The sequence below is a fragment of the Schistocerca piceifrons genome, chromosome 2 (genome assembly GCF_021461385.2).
Source record: "Schistocerca piceifrons isolate TAMUIC-IGC-003096 chromosome 2, iqSchPice1.1, whole genome shotgun sequence".
Lineage (NCBI taxonomy): Eukaryota > Metazoa > Arthropoda > Insecta > Orthoptera > Acrididae > Schistocerca > Schistocerca piceifrons.
The window spans coordinates 878428732-878444279 of record NC_060139.1 but is presented as its reverse complement, the minus strand read 5'-3'; the positions used below and the strand labels follow the sequence as shown (position 1 = coordinate 878444279).

The following is a 15548-nucleotide window of genomic DNA, read 5'->3' as shown; positions in this document are numbered from 1 at the left end:
AATTCACTTTTTTCACCGTTACTTCATGCAGCCGTCTGGATAGAATTTATCTATCGGACTGTATCAGTGACAGACTCCTAGCGGTTGACGTAATCCCGGCTAGTTTTACCGACCATTGCGCTTTTACGGCAACGGTTCACTTAAATCGACAGCCTACCAAATTATTTCGTTCCCCGTGGATGTTAAACATATCGCATCTGGCGGACGCTGAATTATTTGACGTTGTCAGGCATGCGTGGGAAACTTGTTTGCGTTCCATCACTTTTTATCCGACTAAAGCGATGTGGTGGACCACTGTTGCGAAACCAAAGCTTCGAAAAAGTCTCATTTATTATAGTGCTCAGAAAGCACGCGCCTTCAAGAGGACCTTTGAGTTTTACTACACTGTGCTGCGACAACTGTATGATTCATCCACTGCGACCAACACTAACTTTCCATCAATTCAACGTGTCAAGGCTAAACTTGTCAGCTTGAAGCGTCAACAATTGGAAGGTCTGAAAGTTAAATCCAAACCTAAATCTGTTTTAGCCGACGAAATGGCATCTATGTACCATTTATTCAAGCATTTATCACGCCGCCGCCGGGCTTTCATTGATGTTTTGGAAAGAGATAGTGGGGAATTACTCTCTACTCAAGCGGCCATTATTAGTGAAATTCACCAACATTTCCAACGACTGTATTCCAGTGAGATTGTCAATGAACCTGCTTTCAGTGCAGTGGTCAATGTTTTTGATAGGGCGATTACTCCTGCTGACAATGTCGACTTTTTATCGGATTTCACTCCCGAGGAAGTTTTAGCCTTGATCTCCAAGTCGCCTTCCTTTAAATCGCCTGGTCCTGATGGTTTGCCCAAGGAATTTTATATCAAATTCTGGAATGTCCTTGGTGGTACTTTTACTGAAATTGTTAATGAAGTCATGAGTGGTGGTCCTCTTCCTGCCGAGTTCAAGGTGGGTAGAATTGTTTTAGTCCCGAAGAGAACTGGTCACAAGCGAGTTGATAATCTCCGTCCAATCACATTATTGAACTTTGATTATAAAACGATTGCCCGAGCGATTAATAGCAGAATGACCCCCATCCTTGGGAAAGTTATTCATTCACATCAGTCTTGCCTTCCAGGGAGATCCATTATGACTCCGGTTGCAGGGTACAGAGACGTTATTTCAGTAGCGGCCGTAACCAACATCAAATGTGCTTTCCTTTTTCTTGACTTTTGAAAAGCCTTTGACCGCGTTAGTCATCACTATTTAGAACGCATCCTGCAACGAATTGGACTCGAAGAACGAGCTGTGGCAGTCATTCGGAATATGATAACAGGCATTACTGCTAGGATGACCGTTAACGGTCAGCTGACACAAGCTGTCAGTATACGACGGGGTGTACCGCAAGGCAGTCCGTTGTCGATGTCGCTCTTTGTTTTGTCGCTCGAGCCATTTCTGAAGAGATTGTGTATCACATTAACTGGCCTTTCTGCCTTAGGGAGCAATCTTACTGTGAGGGCTTACGCCGATGATGTTGCTGTTATCCTACGTCATGAGTCTGAAGTGGCCCAATTGCGGGCTGAGATGGATACTTACAGCACTGCTTCTGGAGCGAAACTCAGTGAGGGTAAATGTAAGGTTCTAAGCTTACGGGGCTTCGAATCTCTTGCTATACCGTGGGCACAGATCGTCGAACAACATGTTGCTCTGGGAATCATCATCGATAGGTGTCCCTTACGTATGGCAGCTAAAAACTGGAAACTTACTGCCAATCGAATACAGGGAGCCATAGTGGAAAACACCTGGCGATCGACAAATATCCTCCAGAAGATCAGGATTTTGAATACATACATACTCTGTAAAGCTTATTATCTCGCTCAGGTGTTCCCTCTTCCCAAAATGCAAGCCCATAAGATCATGCGTTTGTCCAGCAGGTTTGTGTGGCTCGGTCATATTTTTAAGTTAACCTATACCACACTGTCTAAGTCAGTGCAAGCTGGGGGCCTGCAACTCAATGATATCCGTCGAAAGGCGACAGCACTCTATATAAAACGTACAACTGTGATAATTACCACGATGCCCCATACTATCACATCGAAGCTGTTTCGCATTTTTCGCCCTAAATGTATGAAACCGCCAATTGACACCGGGAAACTCAACTTTCAATTGCAACATGTCGGTGTTTATTACCTCGAAATGAGTTACTTAGGTGACAGTGTTTTCACAAGTCCTTGTCTCACGACAGTGTTCTTAATTGCTCAGTGGCAGAAGTACGAAGCTCCAAATGCAATTGAAATGCACTACCCAAGAATCGTCTGGACGGCAGTGTGGACCAATATTACTCTAAAAATTCATTCCTCCGATGTGCTTTCCGCCTGCTATAAAGTTGTCCACAATCTTATTCCAACCAACGAAAAACTCAACCGCATTGGCTTAAGTGCTACTGACAACTGCCTCAAATGTGGATTAGTTGACACTCTGAGGCACAGGTTTACTTGCTGCGGGCATCAGTTCAAGTGGCATTGGGTGCGGAAACGATTGGCGCTGCTCACTCGTAGCACTGAACGTCTTTATACAACTGATGTCCTCCTGTGGCCTGATACACGGTATTACCCCAAAACGAAAAACAATACTGTTATGTGGATGCTGGGACATTTTGTCACTTACGTCATAACTAAACACGGAGAAGACAATATTACTGCCTTTACTGCTTATATGGAAACGGCATATTGGCGAAGAAACCAGTTCCCGCACATTAAGAGTGATTTTGGGAATATGTTAACAATACTGTTTGAGAAACAGGGAATTGGGTGATTCTAAAGTAAATCCGCGATTACTGTCAACATTTCCACGGTGAAGTTCCCAAGTACAAGTCAACACTGAACACTATTTTCGTTATCATTTCGCCTATGGCGCTTGAAGAACCTGAAGTTTTCTTTTCTTTCTTATTCCTCATTATTTGTTTTTTGAGGGAAGAGATATTTTTTTTCTTGGTTTTGAGAAAGATTTCTATTTTTCGTTGCACTTATATTACAAAGAAGACGAAGCAATGAACTACTTGTAATCCGGAAGAAATAGATTTCTTTTTGTGTACTGTTGTACGACGCCAGTGAATCTGGAGACTTTGATTTCTTTTGACTATAGCTGAAGAAGCTCGCCAAGGAAGGCATTCATGGAGAGCGCAAGGAGGGCTGTAAGGGGAGAAGGGAGGCTCTTAATCAAGAAAAAAAAAGTTGGTCTAGGGGTATGATTCCTGCCTTGGGTGCAGGAGGTCCCGGGTTCAAATCCCGGACTGGCCCTAGTTTTCACTTTCGCGACAACGGAGCACTACGATAAACTTGCGAGTCTCTGAAAGTAAGCCATGCAGCAGGACAAACTGCATGTCGGGCCACCGGCCCATGAGACTCTCAGGTGCGTCTTATGGAAAGCAATCTACGTGGCAGGATTAAGCCGTCTTCGCTTCCTTATATCTATACGTAAAGACTGGCACGTACAACGATTCTATTCGTTTCCCAGGAACTAGTACATCGCATGCAAGTTTGTTAAATGCATGCGCATGCAGCACCCAAAACGGTGAGATGTCCTTCCTGCGGGGAGGAACAGCTGAGGTCGTCCTCTCGCAGTTGAACCCCGTACGTCCCGTTATCAATCCTAGTAGCAAAAGCATAAGCATTTGGAGCGTTCCCCATTCACGTGTGGACTGCTATTAACATTTTGCATTTCATGATCCCAGCTAAATTTCCGCATATACAATTCCAACCACCGGCTCGCACACATTTCTAGAAACGATCGCAAAACACAGCGTCAGGTTCCACCGAAACTCGAACTCGGATCGCTGGATTCAAAGTCCAGAGTGCTAACCATTACACCATGGAACCGGATGCTTGTAGCGCTCTTAAATTCAGTAGTATCACGTAATTAAGCCGATAAGATGCGATGTTATTACATGTAGGGTCCTCAGGAAGTTTTTGCGTGGCAAATGAAGCAACCAAGTATGCTGGAAGTGGAAGGAGCACCTTCGAATGTAGCGAGAATTCTTGCCAGTATTCCTACATGAAGTGATGTCGAAGGATTAGGTAATCAAAATCGCTAAACAGCCACTTTAGTATGGTGGACGCTTTGTGCTGGAAGCAGCCTAGCTATGAAAACAGCTATGGACACAGAGTACTGTCGAAAACTGCGTGCTGACACAGAACGCTGCGTAGTGGGCGGATTGTGCGTGACCCGATAACATTTGCACTTCACACGGTCGAAACACTGTCACACAACTCAAGCAGCTCTTTCAGCATTCACATACACTGGTGTTCAGCACAGCGCATGTTGTAGGTGTCAGATTAAGAAACCTTTTTGAGAATATGGTCCAGATCGGATGCTGCAACTAGCAAGTGCGGCAAGATCACAGTAGTTGGCGGGGTGCAGACCTGCTTACTTGTGCTATTATTAAAAAAAAAAAAAAAGCGGTCCAAGGCGCCAGACTCAAGGAAAAACCTTGGCTGCAGTAGCAGCTACAGCCTTCTGGTCCTCGAATGAGGGCGTGGGTTCGAATCCCACTCCTCACACAGATTTTGTCGCTTCTCTGGAGCACCCTGTGTATCATTGAGATCCTTTGTAAAGTGCAACAGCACGATACTGGCCGTGTTCTCCTAAGTGAAATCAAAAATTTGTATCAAACACAAGCGCACCTACAGCAACCAAACTGTTTCTTCGGTAGTGTGAGCTACAAACAGAGAGTGTTGGTTGTAAATACGACGTTCCCTCGTGAGGTTACTTCCGCGCCACAGCCGCAAACACGTCAAAAGGGACACTTGTGGTATGAAAACGACTCTTGTCTGGAGATGCAGAGTGCCAACGACAGTGTGAGGAAACAGTGCAGGCTGACCAGTACATCCTCTGTACAATAACAGTCGCTGATGAAATACAGAGAACTCGAAATCAATTCATATACTCAAAATATTACTTTATGGAGATTACAACGTGACCAAAACTGGTTGAAAAAATGTAGTACTTCCGAATCCAACACTGTGAAATGTATTACTATTATTCCGTGATCTTGGCCTCGTAATACCTTAAAACATGACGAGAATTAGAAACTAACGAAAAAAAAAGTTCAAATGGCTCTGAACACTATGGGACTTAACAGCTGAGGTCATCAGTCCCCTAGAACTTAGAACTACTAAAACCTAACTAACGTAAGGACATCACACACATCCATGCCCGAGGCAGGATTCGAACCTGCGACAGTAGTGGTCGCGCGGATCCAGACTGAAGCGCCTAGAACCGCTCGGCCACCCCGGCCACCCCGGCTTACAGAATATGAATATTGACCAACGCCGCATTAACATATTCTCATCATTTTGAGCGGATTGCGAGGTCAAGTTACATTGCTACGTTTCACGTTCAAATATACTGTTTGATAATATGCGATAACTGACGCAGCGATCTCTTTTCTGGCAAATTGTTCATAATTCTTTGTTTTCTATTGTCTACTTCAGCATCCGAAAGTGACAGACTGATCAAATAATTACGTCTCAGAATTGCGAGTGAAACACTTTGAGTCCATGAAAGGAAGAAAGTACTAAAGCATTTATAGGAAAACGTGAAACACTTTTTCGCTTTGAGAACAACGTAACTTCATGTAAACTACTTTGCGTCTAAGTAATATCCCAGTAAAAGTCAAAGAATAGACTCCAAGGCATGGACGCCTAAGTATAAATATGTACACCGTCAGGTAGCAACGCTTATGTGACAGGAACGTAGATGAATGAATCCGCAGATGGAGTTCGACTCTGTTCTCATGTCCGATGCAACAGTACTATGTTCACCAGGCTTGTACCAAGCAGACAGCTTTCCGGACTAACTATTGGTAGTAGGATTACTCTTTCGGTCGCTAAAAAAATAAAAGTAATTCTGAACCACCAGGAATCTCGTTTATCGTCCTTATCCTTATCTGTGTTTATTTGTATTTTTCAGTGTACGCAGCTTTTCCTCGAAACGAAGTGGAACTGACCCATGGTGAGGTCACAACGATTAGTTCAACACTTGAATACGGAGATGGCCAGTCTATTCTGTTCTGTAGGAGACAGCGTCGCCGATCTTCGTCATTGTAAGTAAACGTCAGCTTTGTGAGATGGCAGTACTTTTACACACCAAACCTTTATCCAGCAATGAAACAGAAGCAACTAAAGTGTTTGTTTCAATAGAATATGAGGCTAATTTTCTGAGTACATTCTAATTACAGTGTCATCTACGACTATGTACAATTTTTATCCTACTGTAATTTACACTTAACCCGAAATTCGATTATCTTCATATAAAAAAAAATTCAGCTCGCGTATGTTTGCGCTCACAAAACTGAAAAAGTAGTCACTCGATTGGCTTGAATTTGACACAATATTGCACTGGGATACGAGAGTGTTTTATACTCCTATTTTTAATGTAAATATGTAACGTGTACAGGGTAAACATTCTCACCAAAAATTTCGAAAGGTTCTTGGCAGCTTTACTACAGATTTTCGCGCGATACTCTAACAAATATATAGACGTAGTATATATAACAAATAAATATGTAATTAATACGTAAGACAAACTTCCTTTTAGGATGAAAATGAGCTCCGAACATGGCTCGATGAGTTGTTCAGATGAACGCGACGAACTTCGAAATAATAGTGTAAGACTTCCTACTTCTAAACTCGTGTTTGAGTCTGGTTGATGTCTGAGAAATTGGTAAAATTTATTCTGATTCTAAAATATGTAAATCTCATTGTAGGGCAAAAGAACTACGTGAGAATTACATTTTGAACGGAAGTGTATGGAGCTCACGTTATGCAATGTGAAATCCAGGCTACCCAATGCGTCACACAATTCGCCTGTGAGAGAGCAGTCCATTAAAAAAAAAAAAAAAAAAAAAAAAAAAAAATACGTTTCCTGTCTGTCTGCAAACCAAAATGATTCATATTAAAATTTTGGACCTGAATATAGGTAATCTCTTGTAAACAACCACTATACAAGAACTGTTATTGTAATTACAGAGAAAATGAACATATAAATTAACACATCTGATTTTGTGATAAACTTCTTGATAACTTACACGGCAACACATTTCTGATATCTTTTACCCGTATGAAATGTCTGAACTATTGTTTTCACAAATACTTTCCCAGAAGCACTATACCATACAGTCGACATGAATTCTGGAATTAAATATATTGGCCTACCTGTGCGCACAGTAAGTTCTCTGTTCTGCTACCTCTCACTTTTAGGACAATGAAGAAACTGTCAACAGTCAAATTTCAATTGCAGTGCTTTCGAAGTGCAGTGCAAGACAGTATCTTATCACTTTTCATGAAAATGCTTCTTCAGCACAAAACTCGCGATGTGCAATGTGAGTATCCAAAGCACATTCATAAAGCTAAAGATCAAAAATGAGAAACTAAACTTAACGATTCTTAAATGAAAAAAATGATTTCAAGTATAACTACGCATCATTAACAACAATACACTCCTTAATAGTTTTCTCACTACAAGACAAATTACTTTAGGTATAAAATCGTTTGATTATATACAGTCTACTTTTCTTTAATGAAATATGAAGTTTTATTTTTTAAAAATAATCTATGTTCCTTTTTCTCAGAATGTTGTAAGCTTCTCTCATGAGGTTTTTGGAATAGGTCAAATAGGACAATTTTAATAATTTTTTAATTATAATTCCACAAGTACAATTTTAAAGTCATGAAAAATTCCAAGCACTTTGTCCCGTATCTCAGCTTGCAATCAGAATTTCAAATTTTGCTCTTGAGACAACGTTTATTCGGTTTACATAAATATGTGTACAAAATTTCATATTTCTAACATTCATAGAATCTAGAGAAAAGGTACATAAACATTAAAAAACAAACTTTTCAAGAAATGCAATTTAAAGCTCAACCCAACTTTTTTTATGTCACTTCTTCAGAAGGCACCATATTTGTACTCTGTGTCGTCTTTCCCTTCAAGGCTTCTCTTCTGATTTCTTGTTGTGTCTTCTTTCCTTTACCAGGTCTTCAGCTGACTTTTCAGCTGCAGGGACGCGCTGTAAATCTATTTTTCTCAGGATGTCTTGAGTAAAATTTCCTATCTTGAAGCCCATTCTTTCTAATACCTTCATCCTTCCGACGTTCCCATCATTAAATACAATAACTGCATCATACGTTGCAATTCTGACAACTGCAGCAGATGCAAATGTGTTTTTAAGGTATCGTATTAATATGAGTGGATTTGAGGCTCATCTGGATTTTGGGTTTTGCCATGAACACTCTTTTTGAGACGTGCAGGATTGGCCAGGAACCTGTAAGTGTGCTTGACTAGATCCAGGATACAATTTGGAAGCCTCTCCTTGTGAATGTAGGTGTTGTTATCCCTCTGAGCTCGTAGATGCTTACACCAGCTAATGTGGCACAGATTATGAATAGTGTGTTCATCTGTTGACAACATTTCGCAATATGTAGCCCATACTGCACGTTTCATGTCATTTACACTGGATAGGTTCTGTCTGATAGCCTTGCCATAATACACTTGAAGAGAGTCTATCATCTTCTTTGTGAGTCTGCTGTGTCCACCAGTGCCCCTTCCATCTTCCAACTTTCTGCCCTTCATGTCACTGACAAGTTTCCTCAATCTTGAGCCCATTCTCTTCTAGATGTGACCTATGCATTCAAGTTTCTCAATTGAAAGTTCTCCATAAGGTTTGCTCTCATTCACAGACTTGAATGCACTGGAGTCACCATCCTCAAGATATTTCACATATCTGACACCACATTCATTGACAGATCTCTTAATAATAATTTGCATACCAGCTATTTCCATTCCACCACTAGAACCAGAAAATGTTTGGTGCAGTTATGTCCTTTTACATCTTATTCACATTCTCCACCAAGTTCACAGTTATGGCAGAATTTACTTATAACTCTGACATCCAGTTCTTTCCCTGTGTCAATACTCATGACACTTGACACACCATATAAAGACGTATGCCCCCTTTTCATGAATGTACCATCACATGACACAACAAGATCTGTTCTAACATGACTAGAATCGTTCTCATCTAATGGGTCGTTGCCTGCTATAGCTTCTACTGTGGCTGCTATCATACTGTCCCCACACACATCAGAAATAATGTTTTCCAGTACACAGTTTCTTTGTGTAAATCTCAGACATGGCGCTTGCGTATTCATTATTCCACACAATACATTTCCCCTTCTCTCCCAACTCCAATGCACCTCAGTCTACAGATAAACATCATATTAGCTTCATTTACATTTAGAAGTTTTGAATGAGCTATCAGCATCGAATTTTTCGCCCACAATATGTAGATTGGCTGCCAAGCCTACTCCATTACCATCACCTATAATCTGAATGTTCTCACTAACACACGCCTTACAAACACAAGAAAATTTCACTGCTACAATCAGTAATTCAAGGTCAATTAATCTAAATCCAATGTACCGAGATCCACCTCTGTAGTATGCACCATTCACCTCACCAATTTTTCGCTTGGAGCTGATAGAAGACGAGTTCACATTTTCAGCAGATGTTCTTACTTCGGACATAGCCTCATTGCTGGTTTGCCATTCTTTCTCAAATATTCCATTCACTAACTTATTCAAACGTAGTTTATCCAGTTTTTTATACATTCGTTGTGATCCTGGCATAACTGAATGAAGAAAGAATCGAACACCTGTATCAACCCCCGTCAGTATCACAAGGCAAAAAAAAAAAAAAAAAAAAAGAATTGCTTCGTCATAAAGGAAGTAGATAGTTTTTTATTGTTTATAAGATGCGGAACAGAATCAAAGACGATCTGTAAAACCAAATAGTATGTGCCACGGCCTTCTAGGTGTATCCCGCACGCGTTTGGTTGAAAGTAATACACATAATCGTTGTTCACTGAGCTGGTATTGAAGTGCTGCTTCAAAATATGGGAGTGGCAGGGAGGCCACATCACACTTTTAACTAATTTTCAGGCACTTCAGATGCGATTTCAACATTTAAACTTTGGGAACTTATTGGCCATGAGTTGTACAAACAAATAAAAAATAAATCGAAAATTGACATTCAATGACAATTTCATCAACGCCCCCCTTAAAATGATACAAAGGTTTACAAAGTAGTTATAATTATCTGTTCAAATGTGTAACGTAGTGTTATGAAAACAAGTGAATATTGTTATCAACTGCAATAGAGCAAGAAAGATACACACATTTACAGTATGATACAAAAATGTGTAGAATTGTCTGTTCAAAATTATGTGGAAAACCTATGAGCAAAACAACATGCAATGGGAGGAAAATATAACATGAAAATGCCTCAGGCATCACAGTCTTGTTGCACACACGCTTATTGCAATTGTACCAGAATGGTAGCATGAGCACATTCCTGGGACAGACTCAGGGAGCACAGTACTCTTCCTTCAGTCAGTCCACTGACAGTCCAGGGGGCTCAAAATAAGTATGTTATCCAGGCAGACTCAGGGAGAATGAAGTGTCCTGCCACACCTGCCGCAACAACCTCCACAGACAACCCAGAATTTCATAAGCTACAATCAGTGCTGCGTAACTGCCATATTGGGAAGTGTTTCTATTGGTTAATCTTTCATAAGCTGTGAGATCTTGTGGTACTCGACTTAGTGCCACAGTAAATTGCATAAAACCATCCAGTGCACTCTATCCATTAAGTGTTGTGTGTGTGTACTAACCAAGATCATCTTCCATGCATATCTGGAATACATGACACACATTTACAAAGGAATTAGATAACTAGATCTTAATGCCATAATGAATTGTCCTGAAAACCGTGTAACTCTATACACTAGTGTCTCATTCAAAATCCTTATCTAAGTATATCACAGAATTGGTTATATTATAACCTGGGTATCATATGAATCGTATATATAAGTCCTGTCAGTAAAGTCCTGATGATATTTTTAAACACATTGGTTAAACAAGTGTACAGTTGATCATCATTTTGGTACATTAAGTGTTCATCTGTGTTGTTAAAGTACACTACATAAAAGAATAGATTTGTATCCAGTTTTGTAGTTACATCCAAGCATCTGCCTGGCAAGAATGCTAACTGTCATATGTATTATATATTACAACATTAGGAATAACTATGGCGATCACCAAAAACGGACAGTTATCATGTACATCCTCTTAAATAGTGCACTATTAATGTCAGTCATGCATCAGTCAACATGCTATGCTAATGGAGCAAAAATCTTGGGTGTAATAGAATTTCAGAATTTGCAAAATTCGCTGGTATCATAACAACTACAAAACCATTGTCATTTCTGGTGATAAGAGAGTTTAACATATTAGTTTGTAGCAAGTCCCTGAAAATTAGAAGTTCAGTTGTCAATTACAAAGTTGCTCTATCCTCTGTTGAGTGAAGTCTTCATAAAGACATACATACAGAGCACAGTTCTGGAAGAAAATGTTCATGTTAAGTATATCTTGGTTCTCGTTTCCACTGCTACACAGCGTACCTGTGAATTTAATATTAAACCACATACATCAGTACTGAGATAAAATCTTCCTATGCCTTTCACTGGCTACCTCAAACAACAACCCATACAAAATCCATAGACATCATCACTCCCAAAATAACCTCACCTGATACTCCTCATTGCCTCCCTAAAATACCTATTCTTGAAAACATCTTTCCACTTACATATCCATCATAATTTAGTACATGTTATTCCTCCATTACTGCTCAGCATACCTATCAGTTACTTTATAGCATAAAACAATAGCCAATCATCACATAATTATGGCTAGAAGACTGGCACATGTTTCTTATCTATTGATTTCAATATTTTTTTTTTACCTTAATGCCATACTTTACCCTTCGTCTATCATTCTTTACATTGTCTCCAGTTTCTCACAATATGCATATTCAGATGGAATTTGCAATTCATATCTCCATATTACTAGTAGTCAATAGCTGACGATTGTTAGTGTCATGAAACTATTTTCAGACATTTCAAGATGGCATCAGTACAATAGGCTTCTGAAAGATTATTCACAAACTACAAAAAGTTCATAGCTAATTACATTTATCACCAGCTACGAACATAGGATTGGACTCCTCTAATACACCTTGCTAGATCTGACCAGTTTTCTCATTTAAATCAGCCAAAAGAGCGTGTCTAAATTTTTTATTAATGTCTTCTAGATTTCTGGCAAAGTCCTCTAACATTTTGTCCTGTTCTTCCAAGACCTCTGATAATAGCTTCAGGATATTTTGGAACAAAATTGTTCCGATCTTTGGCACTACTACAGGAAGAGGTAGGGACTGTGTCAGCTTGGTAAACAGTTGTGGATGCAAAACCTGAGTCTTTATCTACGGAACCTCACTGTTGTGACAAGGTACAAGCTACAACCTCTGCTTTCAAAGCAGAATCCCCAATTGCACTCTCTTGTTCTTTGTCTGATACCAAAAAATTACTTTGATCAATACTGTCAGACATTGTCCTCTGTGTTTCAGTTAAATTAGTGTTGTGAGAGGATTCCTGTTCAGTTGTCCCTTCTCTTGCTGCAGGATCACCAAAAGTTACATCATCTGCAGCTTAGCATTTGTCCTAGCTCTGGTAGACTTTGACAGTTTAAAGTAATTACAGTAACATAGCAAACAAAAGGGAAAACTGTCACACACAGAAGACTAATACTACACAGATAACTACTAAAAATAACTTCCTATAAATGTTAATCAAAACAGAAAAATATTTAAATTATCACTGACAGGTTTCACTGAACAAATGCAAAACTAAGCTTCTCACAATGTCACTACCCTTTGAAACACCTTCCCCTCAGTAAGGGACACAATGTTACATTTACCATAAAAATCACTGTCTGTTGAGCCATATAACACTTCAAGATTCAGCACATAAGAATGTCACAAATCGGTATTCAGAATCGCAGAAATTACACAAAACTCTAATTGTGCTCAAACAAACTTTGACTTTTCTCCAGAAAATCTGTCTAAATTATTCACTGGTATTAATTATGCAAAACAGCCATGTTGCTGCAATGGTGTGCTGCATATAATCACTTTTAATTGTTGCTTCACAAATCTTGAAAGCAGTTGCCTAGTTAAAGTCTCTTATTGGAATTTTAATTTGCAGTTGCAACACAAAACATCATGTAACTGCTAAAATCAGCAGACTACCGTATAACTACACATCCTAGTAGGGTCGCCAGGTGAAAAGACAGAGTAAAAACTTTTGCTTCTAAACTCGTGTTCAGGTCAGGTTGATATCTGAAAAACTAGTAAAACTTATTTTGATATTTAAATACGTAAATCTCAGTGCAGGACTATAGAACTTTGTGAAAATTAGATTTTGAACGGAAGTGTATGGAGCTCACGCTACACAATGCAAAATCCAGGCTACCCAGTACAACAAACAATTTGCCTGCGAGAGAGAAATCTGTTTCCAAAGAAATTTGCATGTGCTGTCTGACTACAAAAAAGTCAGAGCTGAATATAGGTAATCTCTTGTAAACAATCACAATACCAGAATTGTTACTGTAATTACAGAGAAAATGAATGTACAAATTAAAGCATCTGATAAACTGCCTGATAACTTACAAGACTGGACTTTTCTGATATCTTTTATTTGTGTGAAATCTCTGAACTGGTATTTTCACAAATAATTTCCGACATTCATTGCACTTTTCATTCGACATCAATTTTGATAATTAAATGTGTTGGAGTACCTGTGCGCACAATACGTTCATCTGTTCTGCAACTTGTCACTATTATTATAAACTGTCAAGAATCAAGTTTCATTTACCATACTTGCGAAGTGCAGTGCAAGATGATATCTTGTCACTTTTCATAAAAAAGGCTTCTTCATCTCACAACTCGCGATGTGCAATGTGAGTATACAAGACACATTCATGAACTAAAGATGAAAAAGAGAAAGTGAATTTGACGACTCTCAAACGAAACCAAAGATTTCAAGTATAACTATGCTTCATTAACAACAATACACTGTTCCGTAAATTTCTCACAGTTAGACAAGTTATAAAAAGTCTTTCTCAATAATTTTCCTGTGTTCCTTGACACGAATAATTATAAGACAAATCCAAGTGTTTCACTGTAAGACTTCTTACAGTAAATTTTAACCATTCACAATGTTCTAACGATAAGAAACTACACAATTACGAATATATAAAAAAAACTAGATTGCCTTAGAAAACTTCCCTTCTGTTACTGTTGCACTGACATCAACTCAGTTCCAAAATTATTCCTCAGAGTAAATTAATTCAAAATGCTTTTCAAACAACGCTGCCTCCACTACAAGGCAGGCCAGCCTCCAGCCTTCTCAATATAGTACATAGCCAGACCGTCTAACGCACGCTGACTGTTACTCTGACAAAGTAAAACTAACCTCTCTGCCAAGATATGTGGTCTCAGGAAAAGACTTACGAAGAAATGGTTATATCGATACTACGGAGGTTGAGTACATTTATCAAATCCACAAATTGTTTTACGTTTATAGTCAAAAACTCATGAAATCCATAATGGCAAATAAAACAGTTGGCTTTCAACTTACGCACCAACTCAATATTATTGCTTGAGAATAATTAAAAGATAGTTTTGATGTGAATGTTTATACCTATAAAAATTAATTTATACTGTATAACATTCGGAATATATTATGTATTTCACTAACACTTTCCACTACGAAGTACAGAAAATTAATTCTCCTGTCACAAAAAGAAAGAAAAAAGAGAAACATGTTCAACGCCGCTCTAATTTATGCTGCAGGTTCATAGCGAGAGCCTGGCACAACTGAGTTACTTTTACCCGTTCTCTCGCTTATCCCGGCAAAACCAAATTACTGTTGCACTATAGCACAGTGTTACGCATAGGTTCCACCTTTATAAAATTACGAATTATTATATATGAGATTAAGAACTTCGCTTCCCTGATTTTTGCCGACGTCTTTGGGAATGTGTGCAATTGTGCACTAGTTCTCCTGTAAGGCAAACAAGCCTATGAGCATATGCGCTGACCTTTACTAATCCAGTGTGATATTTATCCAACAAAATCGAGCGCAGATACGACATACACCTTAAACGATTTTTGTAAATTTATCCGTCTGTCGATGTTCTCGTAACAGTTATTTTGCGGATATATTTTATTTTGATAGCTGCATTTGTGAAATTTCACTTAAGTCTCAATGAAAGACCTCAGGCGTGATTACACATTTCTTTATGTTTAGAATACGACATACAAGAACGTAAATCGGAAATCTACGAGATTTGCAGTAACATAATACGCTGGGAGATTAAAGTGTAATTGTAGTAGTTTTATTGATCTTGGGACCCTTTTCATAACGATATTGGACATGACGTGGTATTAAAGCTTCAGAACGACACAAAGATTCTCATGAGCAGGTATTCAAGTACCTAACGGTCTACTCTGACAATATCGACACACGTAGCTGTCCGTGACCTTATAGTTGGAACTATCCCGATATTTGCCTGAAGTAATTTGGGAAATGGCTGAAAATCTGAATCAGAAAGC

The 15548-nt window shown here is 39.1% G+C and overlaps 1 protein-coding gene and 1 non-coding gene across 2 annotated transcripts in view; one reads left to right on the top strand and one right to left on the bottom strand.

Annotated features, from left to right (window-relative positions):
- Positions 1 to 3787: 3787 nt before the first annotated feature.
- On the bottom strand, positions 3788 to 3859 carry Trnaq-uug. Its single transcript has one exon. It is a non-coding gene; the product is annotated as a tRNA-Gln (tRNA).
- Positions 3860 to 5987: 2128 nt separating this feature from the next.
- LOC124777223 (hemolymph lipopolysaccharide-binding protein-like) overlaps positions 5988 to 15548 on the top strand; it is a 51532-nt gene continuing 41971 nt past the window's right edge. Inside the window, exon 1 of the mRNA XM_047252542.1 lies at positions 5988 to 6084. The gene's annotated coding sequence lies outside the window, so the exon portion shown is untranslated. The remainder of the gene's footprint in view (positions 6085 to 15548) is intronic.